We start from the raw sequence: 12004 nt of genomic DNA, 5'->3' as shown, positions 1-12004 counted from the left end.
TTTTTGGCTTTGTGGGCCTTATAGTCCTTGTCACAAATTACTCAACTCTACTGTTAACAGCGGGAAAACAGCCATAAGCAATATGAGAACAAGTGGGCATGGCTGCATTTGGCCTATGGGCCATAGTTTACAGACTTCTTTCTATCTTTTTTCTCTGTTTCATTTTGGAAAGTTTCTATTGCTATGTCTTCATGTTCTCTAATCTTCTCATCTGTAATGTCTAACCTATCATTTATCTCATCCAGTGTATTTTTTATCACCAACATTTTTTTCCCATCTCACGATGTTTGATTTGGGACTTTTTTATGTTATCCACGGCTCTTCTTAACATGTTCGATCTTTCTTGTAGCTTCTTGAATATATAATAACTATTCCAATGTCTACTAGTTCTGTCACTTGTTTCATATTCTGGGGTCAGTTTTAATGGGTTGATTTTTTTCCCACCTCACTTTGGGTTGTATTTTCGTTTTGTATTTTGGGTTGTATGTTTTTTTACATTCTTGGTGATTTTTTTATTAGATTCTGGATGTTGTGAATTTTATCTTCTTAAGTGTAGGACGATTTTGTTTTTCTATAAAATCCTTGAACTTTTTTCAGGAACATAATCAATTACTTGGGAAGAGTTTGGTCATTTGTTTGTTGGAAGCAGAGCTGTGTGTAGACTAGAGATAATCTTTCCCCACTACTGAGGCAACTCTTCTTGGTACTCTAGCTGTTGCCCCATTAGTTACAAGTATTTTTCCACTCAGTCTATTGAGAATAGGAAGTTTTCTGAGCCCTGCCTGAACTCTGTTCTCTGTTCCTTATAATCTTTTCAGGTGATTCTTTCCAAGACCTCAGTTTCCTCACACAAATGGGCTGATCAGCGTTCGCCTGAATATTGATGGGGACCCTCTTCAGGTCTACTCTATGGCATTCTCTCCATGAGCAGCATTCTCCTCTCCAGTTCTCTGCCTTAGGAAACTGCGCTGTGAGGCTGTCTTGGCTTCCTTAGATCCCAGATCCATCTCTTCACCCAGAGAGACCACTGTAATTTGCCTTCGCTACCTGCTGGAAACTTTCTCTACATTGTTACCTGGGGCAATTATAGGGCTCACTTCATTTGATTCCAGTCTCTCAGGGACCACTGCCCTTCATTGTCCAATGTCCAATATCTTGAGTGTCATTTTTTCTTACATTTGTTACAGTTACTGCAGATGAGAGGATAAATCGGAACCTTCTTCTTGCGTCTTGACTTGGCATCCTTATTTCCTCAATTTTTCAAAAATAGCCTTAATTTTTATATACAATGGATTTTGTCTTTTTCTGTAACATATTTTGCAAACATTTTTTCCCAAATTTTCATTTATATTTAACTTTGTTTGAGATGTTTTCAGCAATGTAAAAGTATGCACTTTTTAATTTGTAGTCACATTTATCAATCTAGTAATTTGTTGCTTCTCCATTTTGCTTTACAGTCTGAAAGCCTTCACATACATTCAGGTGATAGAGGAATTCAGTCACATTTTATCCTAGAACTCGTATGGCTGTACGTTACCTTACAGGATCTGATTCCATGTTTTTCTAAATAGCTACCCAGTTGTCCCAACATCTTTTATTAAAACGTCTATCTTGGCCTAATTATTTGAGATAATTATAATATTCCTCCATCCATCTATTGTTTCAAAATTATACTAATTTTTATAGCAATTTCAAAACTAATAATCTGGAGACGAGTTGTTCTTTCACAAAACGTCAAGTGGAATCAAAGGAGAGAAGGAATTCATTTGGATAAGAGCCCACAGCCATTGTGTTTCTTAGGGTTTTGGTGTTTATTATCTCTTCAGTATTTACACACTGATCAAATAAGATAAATATGAGACAAATTTGGCTAGTTTATGAACTGATTTTATTTCCGTCTACTCAGAATCTGTGAACAATTCCACATATTATGAAGTAGAAAGCCTGCTTTTTCATTCCTAGGGTACAGAATCTTAGAATGTTAAGTTTGGAAATATCTTTTTGCAACATTTCGTCTGACCTTTGTGTTCTTTTTAGGAGTCTAAGAAAAAAATAATGAATTTGTCTGTGTTTTAGTACCTCCATTCCCAGGGAAATCCATACTCCCCCTACAGAGTCCTGTCAACTTTCAAACAATTAACTTGCATATTGTAAAGGAAAAACTCTATTTTCTCCTTTACTCACTAATCAATCTCAACACTTCTGGTCACCAAATGTGTGGCCCATTTACCATCTCGATTCCTCTATTCTCAGAAGATAACAGTATGTCTCTCTCTCAAAATGTGTTCTCCAAAATAGTATAAAATCCTCTAGGAGTGATCTAAACCCTAGATCTATCAGATCCATGCTAACCTGTCTCTACCACAAAACAGTTCCTAAACTGTGCCAAATAAGTTATAGTTTCGTGGGTACTTTATAGAAATAAATTATTATGTTAATTGCATTTTATGTTTTGTAAAAATGCTATATTGTCCTTTGCTAGGTATGTACTCATTAAATAAGTATTTATTTGTTTGTTTATTTTTTGTGAGGAAGATCAGCCCTGTGCTAACATCTGCTAATCCTCCTCTTTTTTTGCTGAGGAAGACTGGCCCTGGGTTAACATCCGTGGCCATCTTCCTCCACTTTATATGGGATGCTGCCACAGCATGGCTTGCCAAGCGGCGTGTTGGTGTGCACCTGGAATCCGAACCAGCAAACTCCGGGCTGCCGCAGCGGAGCATGCGCACTTAACCGCTTGCGCCACCAGGCCGGCCCCAAAATAAGTATTTATTAAGGTGAGTGACCACTTAAAAATCTGTACATCTTCCATTATTTTTTGCATGATACTCTATGTCACTCCCCCCAAAAACAAATTATGTTCCACAGCACAATAGTTTTGAGACATAGTCTACAAAACAATAGGTTCCATGATCAGAAATACTTGGGAAATACTGAAAAATCTTCCTCTTGAGAAGTCACAATGTACATTAACATACCAGCTCTGAAAGATCCAGCAGTAAAATATTTGCTGACATTACTTAGCCCAGCATTTTAGACTAGAAACTATTTATTAAATTGGAAAAAATGGATGGCTATTATATAATTTATTTGATCCTAACAGTATATAATGTCATGTGCACCATGAAATGAATATGGCATTTAATAATATCAGCTGAATGTCAGAATGCCTAAAATAACTATATGCAAATAGTAATTATTATACGCATCACAAGTGAAACCATTATTTGTACATAGTTGTGTTCAAAAGTAAAGGTAAATTTCATTTATCTGATTGAGAGTATAGAGAATTCAGAGAGCCTTAGAAATTAGAAATATTCTTAAAAAAGGAAGTTTATGAAAATACCACTATTCTTGAAGGGTACAAATAGTTTGTATATATTTACCTATAAGTAATTTTGTTGATGCGGTAGTTACATAAATGTGCCCAGGCTGTGTATGTAATGCTATAGAATATGCAACGGGAAGAGCACACTGGTGAAATAATGGCACGCTGCATTCGCTGTGATCCAAGCCAACATCTCCAGATGCTGGCGCGTGCTTAGCATAAGTCAAAAAGAAAAGTGGAACTGCTCATCTATCAATTTTATTTGACGTAGTTTCATGGTCTTACAGCCTAACACATATGTAAACGATCCGCTCCTTGAATTGACTCTTGGAGTAGTGATGCTATATTTTAGTGCCACCAATTAGATATGCAAATATTGTATTTCAAATTATATAAAAGTGAATTGAATTTTTAATTATATGTTATTAATAATAATGTAATAAGTTTCACTGTTTACTTTATTTCTATTTTATAATGTTTTAGCTTTAATATGAAAGTAACTAACATAATAGATAGCTAATAGAGAATGCATTTAAAGATACTTCTTACATATTTAAAGACTAAATCTGAGGTTCAGGATGACAATATTGTTAAACAAGCTAAGATAAGAAATAGATTCTTTTTAAGTTATACTTTTAGAAAACTCACATAGTATGTCCCCTCTCTCTGCTTACACATGCTAAGAGCATACATACCATTAGCGAACAAGGGACTTTGACAAAGAAACCTGTGAAGAATAGAACTTATTTCTACTTTAATATTGCTTTCTTCTTGGAATATATTCCTGCTTCTTCAAATAAAATTAATTTTATTTTAAAATATCCTATATCAGCATACGTGTAAAGTAAAATTAAGTTATAAGGTGATCAGAAAAATCAATTTTAGTGATAAAATATAAATAGTTTAAGAAAGAAATAGATTTAAGAAAAGGAAGAAAAAATTCATTTAAAATGAAAAATAAAATTCTGCCCCCACAATAGTTGGGAAAACTACAAGGTATCATTATGAGCAGGAGAAACAAATCATATAGACTAGACTATTGTTTTGTCTTTCTTTCATTGCCTGAATGAGCGTTATGCTAAAGAAATGGCATTTCTAATCTCAGTTATGATAGGTTACTGTTTTATATTCTGCAGTAGAAAGAATACAAAATAAAATCAATGAATAAATTATCCCTGAAAAAATAACTTCATTTCTCAACTCAGAGGTGGTCATAAATTGAGAATTCATTTATAATACTTCATTCACCTAAAATTTAATAATTTTTTGACAAGTAGATAACAGTCTTTAAAATATTATGTGTTCCTTGCTAAGGTAAAATGATGGGAGTGTGATAACATGACCTTCCAATTTAATATTGTTTCTAAATGAATTTTCAAACCTATCACTTATCTGAACTTCAACATGGTTTTTCTTGTGTATGATGTTTATTTTCCCAGTTTTCTAAAGGAAATTTTGCTAAAATTTATTCCTCTTAGTACATACTAAAGTAAATTTTCTAGATTAGAATTAAGGATTTTTTCAACGTGATGATACGAAGTAAGAGAACCTTGAGATGAAAGCTACGTGTTCAAAGTACAAATATTTCTTGCGTTTTTCCAGCCTGTGTTTGGCCTGAGGTCTCTTGGAGCAGCACGTTCTTTGGTCAGATGTGAGAATATATGAGGTTTTTCTGAGGTTTGCTCAGTGTTGAGAAACACTCAGTATTCTAGGTTCTTGCAACTGCAAGTGTGTTCCCCGGACCAGCAGTATCAGCGTCATCTTGGAACTTGTTGGAAGTGCAAAATCTTGGGTCCCACCTCAGAACTACTGCAGCAGAACCTGCACATTAACAAGATCCTGATGAGTTCACGTGCACGCTAACGTGTAAGCAGTGCCCACCTAGGTCCTAACCAACAACCAACCCCATTCAACATTAACTGGTAAGACTTCCAAAGCCATTCACTAAGAACAGGACTTACTCAGTTTTTTACAATAATGAACTTTAAGGTAAATTCAAATCTAGTTGTCATTAATTCCCTATTTCTCTTCCTTGGTGATTTTAGAACGTTCTGCTTGCTATACAGTAGACAACAGTTAATGTTGTCAAATGAATGGAAACGCTTTGAGTGAGGCTACTAGTATATAGGCACAGATGTGTTTTATGTTTTGAGATAGCCATAAATAAGGAAAAAATACAAAGCAATTTGAGAATGAAGTTTTCAGAATCAGCTGTGCGTCCGACAACCATTTCACTAGCAGGTGGCTTCTGAATCATTTGATCTTGGAATTGGTAGTAAATCTCTTGGTTTGTGGTCAATCTCATTACCCAGGGCTATTTTGCCAGAAGAGATAGAGCTGAGCAGGGAACTGCTGCCTCTCATCCCTCTGCTCCTTGCTGTCCTGTTGGAATCTGATCAGCTCTTTCTACATGAGGATTCCATAGCTGTGTATGCCAGAAACCTCTAGCAGCTGTTTTAATATCTACCAGATCCTCAGAATGATTGCTATTGGACCATACCATGCTTCCCATCATCCTAGGACCTACCAGCTTCCGTTTATTTATGAAACCAATGGAACCACTAACAATCCTGGTACTCAGTCTTTCCACATCATGGACACCTCTGTCTCAAGAACTTCTCAAAATCTTTCTAAAGTGACAAAGTCTTACTTTGTGAACAAAATTATACACATTGTCTTCTTTGATAAAGTTTCTCCACTTAGCTTTCTTTGCCATTTTTAATTGATATGTTTATTTTCTTACTGTTGCACTGTGAGAGTTTCTTATAATTTCTGGATGTAAGTTGTGTGTCAGAAGTGTATGTTTTATGAATATTTTTATCCGGTTTGTGCTTATCTTTTCATTCTTTTAACAATGTCTTTCACAGAGAGAAAGCACAATTTATATTTTCTTTTACGAGTCAGACTCTCAGTGTTGTATTTAAAACCGCTTTGTCTCCTAACCCAAGGTCATAAAGTTTTTCTATTATGATTTTTTTCTAGATGGTCTATAATTTTATGGTTTACATTTAAAGCTAACACACATTTTAAGTTGATTTTTGCATAAGGTGTAAGATATGAATTCAGGTTCTTTATTATAAATGGGTGTCCAAATTTTCAAGAAGCATTTCTTGAAAAGACCATCCTTTATCCATTGACTTCCCTTGGCACTTAAAAAAAGAAAAAATCAGTTGCCAGTGTGGGTCTACTCTGGGCTTTCTATTCGCTTCCATTGATTGACATGTTTATTGTATTATCAATACCATACTGCCTTGTTTCCTGCTCTTATCTTTATTTATCGCTGATCTTTTTGTTTGATTTGGCTTAATTTGCTTTTGTTTATCTAATTTCTTATTGTGGAAACATAAATTACTGTTTGACACTTCTCCTTTTCTAATATAAGCACTTCATGCTAAACATTTTCCTCTAAGCATTACTTTAGCTGGATCCCAGAAAATTGATATGTCGTATTTTTATTTTCACCGTTAAAATAGAGTTTAATTTATTTTAGTACTTCCTCTTTGACGCCTGAGTTATTTAGAAGTGTGCTGTTTAACTTCCAAGTATTCATGAGATTTTCCACATAGCTTTTTGTAATTGGTACCTAGCCTAATTATGTTATTGAAAACACATTTCGTATTCTTTGAAATTTGTTAAGATTTGTTTTATGGCCCGGAATATAATCTGTTGTGATGACTATTTCATGTGTACTTGAAAAACTGTATCTGCCATTGTTGGGTGGAGTGTTCTTTCAATATCAATTAGGTCAAGTTACTAGATAACAATTTAAAACTTTTAGTGGTTGCCCTATGGTCTACAATAGACATCTTTAATTGATCATTCTACCTTCAAATAATATACCATTTCACATATAGTGTAAGGAATTTACAATAATAAATTCCTAATTCCTCCCTCCTATCCCTTGTGTTGTGGTTGACATACATTTTACTTTTACATATGCTATAGACACACAACTCTTTCATACTATTTTAAATTAGACAGTCAGTTATATTTTAGAGCAATTAAGAATAAGAAAAAATAAAATTTATGTTACTTTCCTTTATTCCAGTGCTCTTCATTCTACTGTGCAGATCCGTAGTGCTGTCTAGTATCATAGTCCCTCTGCCTGAAAAGCTTTCTTTAACACTTTTTATAGTGTAAGTGTGCTGGAAATGAATACTTTCCATTTTTGTTTGTCAGAGAGTCTTTACTTGTCCTTTGCTTTTTGATAAACATTTTCACTAGTTACAGTGAGATGGGTCTACCTTTCCTTCTGCTGGCAGTTAGTGCAGGGGTTTGAGTTGGTGGAGTCAGGGACTGGACAGGGTTTGGGATTTCTTGTTGCCACAGTTACCTACAGTACACCACAGGCCTCAACTTCCCCCAGCAATACCTTTGGTTTAGGTGGGCGCTAGTTTGCTTGGTGGTTATTGAGGGTGGGGACCACTTGACCATTTCTTAGTGTTAGCCCCACCTTCAGCTTTCAGTCTTCCCTTCGCCCTGTACCTCTGTGAAATCTGCCTCTTGCTTCTGTCCCAGGAGGACCCACCAGCACTTGCCGTCTGCATTTGCTGGCCTGGTGGAAAATGGCATGGCAGGATGTTTTCTGATAGTTTGATGGTGCCTTCATTGCAGGCAGTCCTGTCCTCGAAGGATAGGATTATGACCTTTGCAATTGCTCTGGCCCCTCTGTCAGCTGTAGTTTGGGGCATGGGATGCGTTCCTGCCCCTCCTCCGGTGTCACGTGTTTTCTGTTTCTTTCTCCCTGTTGAGGCTGTTTTTGTCCCAGTGTCCTCAAATTGACAGTTTTTGATGCCGTTTCCCCTACAAATTAAGGATTTTGTTCCAAAAGGGAGCAAACATCTTTTTTTTTAATATTCTGTTAAATTTCCTGTTATGATTTCCTAGAGTAAAAGCCACAGAAAATGGAAGCTCACACTACACTGTGCCCTCCTCCAAGGGGGAACTCCTTACCAGAGTCTGCAGCTTCTGTGCACTCTCCAGGTCTTCACGGAACTACTTTTGCATCACGTCCGGGATTTATAGTGCTGTCTGCAGGGAGGAGCCCACATTACAATCGTATTCCTACATTGCCTCCTTGCATATAGTTCTCTAGGGGCTTCTACTGCTCTTGTCAGTCTGATCCCATGTCTTTCAGGAATTATTTACAATGTCTAGACCCACAATTTCATCATTTCTTATTTTTCAATATGGAAATGATTTTACCCTAAACATGAATATAAATGGAAGCACAGAAACAAATACAAACACCAATGTGTAATTACAACTGAATATATTACAACTAATTTAAATGTAATATCACATTAAATATAACTACCTATTTCCTGTAGGAGCTGAAGTGTAACTCTATTCAATATACCTTGATCTAGTCTCTTTCAATCCTTTTTCTGAAATAATTTCCTCACTGAAAATTGAAAATGAACTTACATCTTGTCCCATAATCTAAGAAGATGTTTATAATTTATTGGCCACTTTCCCAAAACCTTTTAATTTCTCCAAACAGCTTTTAATTTCCAGGAAATATTCCTACATGTAAAATGCCACTTTATGAGTAATTTCTCTAGTCCCCTTTTGGGCAAGCTGCTGCTTACCTGGCAAGCCTTAAAAGCTATTTTCAAAAAGACTTCCAAGGGACCCGTAATTAGCTTCTTTTAACTTTCAAAAACATTCTATTTGGATTCCATATCAAGAATATTTTATAAGATTTTCAGAAGAAGTTTATCCCTGTTTTAAAAATGGACTTAAGGCAATATGACACAATATCTATGAATGAATGTAATTAAAACCTTTGCATTCAGAGACTGTATCTTCAAAAAACTATAAGGTAACCATGACACATGAATTAATATTTAATAGTATTAATTAGTATTTAATAACCCTGTTATTAATTATTATAAATTAATTTCTCTAGGATGTTAATATTAAAGGCACAATGTTTGATGTTTCTAAACAACGAGCTATTTCCTTTTAAAAAGAGAGTTTACTGAATAAAATGGGTATAGAAGGAAAGTACCTCAACATAATAAAGACCATATATGACAAACCCACAGCTAATATCATCCTCAATGGTGAAAAACTGAAAGCTATCCCTCTAAGAACAGGAACCAGACAAGGATGCCCACTGTCACCACTCCTATTTAACATAGTATTGGAAGTCCTAGCCAGAGCAATCAGGCAAGAGAAAGAAATAAAAGGGATCCAAATTGGAAAGGAAGAAGTGAAACTGTCACTATTTGCAGATGACATGATTTTATATATGGAAAACCCTAAAGAATCCACCAGAAAACTTTTAGAAGTAATAAACGAATATGGTAAAGTTGCAGGATACAAAATCAACATACAAAAATCAGTTGCATTTCTGTACACTAACAACAAAGTAGCAGAAAGAGAAATTAAGAATACCATCCCATTTACAATTGCAACAAAAAGAATAAAATACCTAGGAATAAACTTAACCAAAGAGGTGAAAGATCTGTACACCGAAAGCTATAAAACATTTCTGAAAGAAATTGAAGAAGACACAAAGAAATGGAAAGATATTCCGTGCTCTTGGATTGGAAGAATTAACATAGTTAAGATGTCCATACTTCCTAAAGCCATCTATAGATTCAATGCAATCCCTATCAAAGTTCCAACAACATTTTTCACAGAAATAGAGCAAAGAATCCTAAAATTCATATGGAACAACAAAAGACCCCGAATAGCTAAAGGAATCCTGAGAAAAAAGAACAAAGCTGGAGGTATCACACTCCCTGATTTCAAAATATACTACAAAGCTATAGTAACCAAAACAGCATGGTACTGGCACAAAAACAGACACACAGATCAATGGAATAGAATCGAAATCCCAGAAATAAACCCACACATGTATGGACAGCTAATCTTTGACAAAGGAGCCAAGAACATACAATGGGGAAAAGAAAGTCTCTTCAACAAATGGTGTTGGGAAAACTGGACAGCAATATGCAAAAAAATGAAAGTAGATCCTTACCTTACACCATACACAAAAATTAACTCCAAATGGATTAAAGACTTGAATGTAAGACCTGAAACTGTGAAAGTTCTAGAAGAAAACATAGGCAGTACGGTCTTCGACATCGGTCTTAGCAACATCTTTTCAAACACCACGTCTGACCGGGCAAGAGAAACAATAGAAAAAATAAACAAATGGGACTACATCAAACTAAAAAGCTTCTGCACAGCAAAGGAAACCATCAACAAAACGAAAAGACAACCTAACAATTGGGAGAAGATATTTGCAAACCATACATCTGATAAGGGCTTAATCTCCAAAATATATAAAGAACTCATGCATCTCAACAACAACAAAACTACCAACCCAATTAAAAAATGGGCAAAAGACCTGAACAGACATTTCTCCAAAGAAGATATACAGATGGCCAACAGACACATGAAAAGATGTTCAAAATCATTAACTATCAGGGAAATGCAAATCAAAACTACAATGAGATATCACCTCACGCCCGTCAGAATGGCTATAATTAACAAGACAGGAAACAACATGTGTTGGAGAGGATGTGGAGAGAAGGGAACTCTCATACACTGCTGGTGGGAGTGCAAACTGGTGCAGCCACTATGGAAAACAGTATGGAGATTCCTCAAAAAATCAACGATAGAACTACCATATGATCCCGCTATTCCACTGTTGGGTATTTATCCAAAGAACTTGAAAACACCAATTTGCAAAGGTACATGCACCCCTGTGTTCATTGCAGCCTTATTCACGATAGCCAAGACTTGGAAGCAACCTAAGTGCCCATCAAGGGACGAATGGATAAAGAAGCTGTGGTATATATACACAATGGAATACTACTCAGCCATAAGAAACGATGAAATCCAGCCATTTGTGACAACGTGGATGGACATTGAGGGTATAATGCAAAGTGAAATAAGTCAGAGGGAGAAGGCCAAATACCGTATGATTTCCTTCATTAAGTAGTAGATAATAACAACAATAAACAAACACATAGGGACAGAGATTGGATTGGTGGTTACCAGAGGGGAAGGGGGGAAGGAGGAGGGTGAAAGGGATAATTCGGTACATGTGTGTGGTGATGGGTTGTAATTAGTATTTTGGTGGTGAACCTGATGTAGTCCATGCACAAATAGAAGTACAATGATGTACACCTGAAAAAAATAAATAAATAAATAAAATTAAAAAAATTAAAAAAAAAAGAGAGTTTATTCCTGTTCTGTCTTTATACTAAAATACCCTTATTCCTTTATACGTTATAAATATTTTAAAAATTCATTTATTAGTACTGTAAAAATTAGTGTTAAAATGCCTTCTGTGTACCCGAAATAGTGAATGATGAATCACTGGTAGGATGAAGCACTGGTAGGATGAATCAATGGTAGATACATGGTAACCTTGTACTGGCTCCATACTCAGAACAGGACAAGGCAAAGAGAAAAAATCATTCAGACGTAGCTCATCTTATGGTAGAGCAGATCTTCTCTTATGTGTCTTTTCAAACACAAATGTTCCACCCATTGGTGGAACTAAACCCAATGGATGGGTTTTTACTAATCAATTCCAATGATTCCTTGAAAATCTCTCTCTCAATGAATCGTAATGAGAAGTATAATAAATGATAATATATTTTAACTTAACATCATCTGGCGTCTATTACAGATAATGTTTAAAGAACTTAT

The sequence above is a fragment of the Ceratotherium simum genome, chromosome 3, assembly GCF_057802395.1.
Source record: "Ceratotherium simum simum isolate JZ-2026a chromosome 3, ASM5780239v1, whole genome shotgun sequence".
Taxonomy (NCBI): domain Eukaryota; kingdom Metazoa; phylum Chordata; class Mammalia; order Perissodactyla; family Rhinocerotidae; genus Ceratotherium; species Ceratotherium simum.
This window is presented reverse-complemented; position numbering follows the sequence as displayed.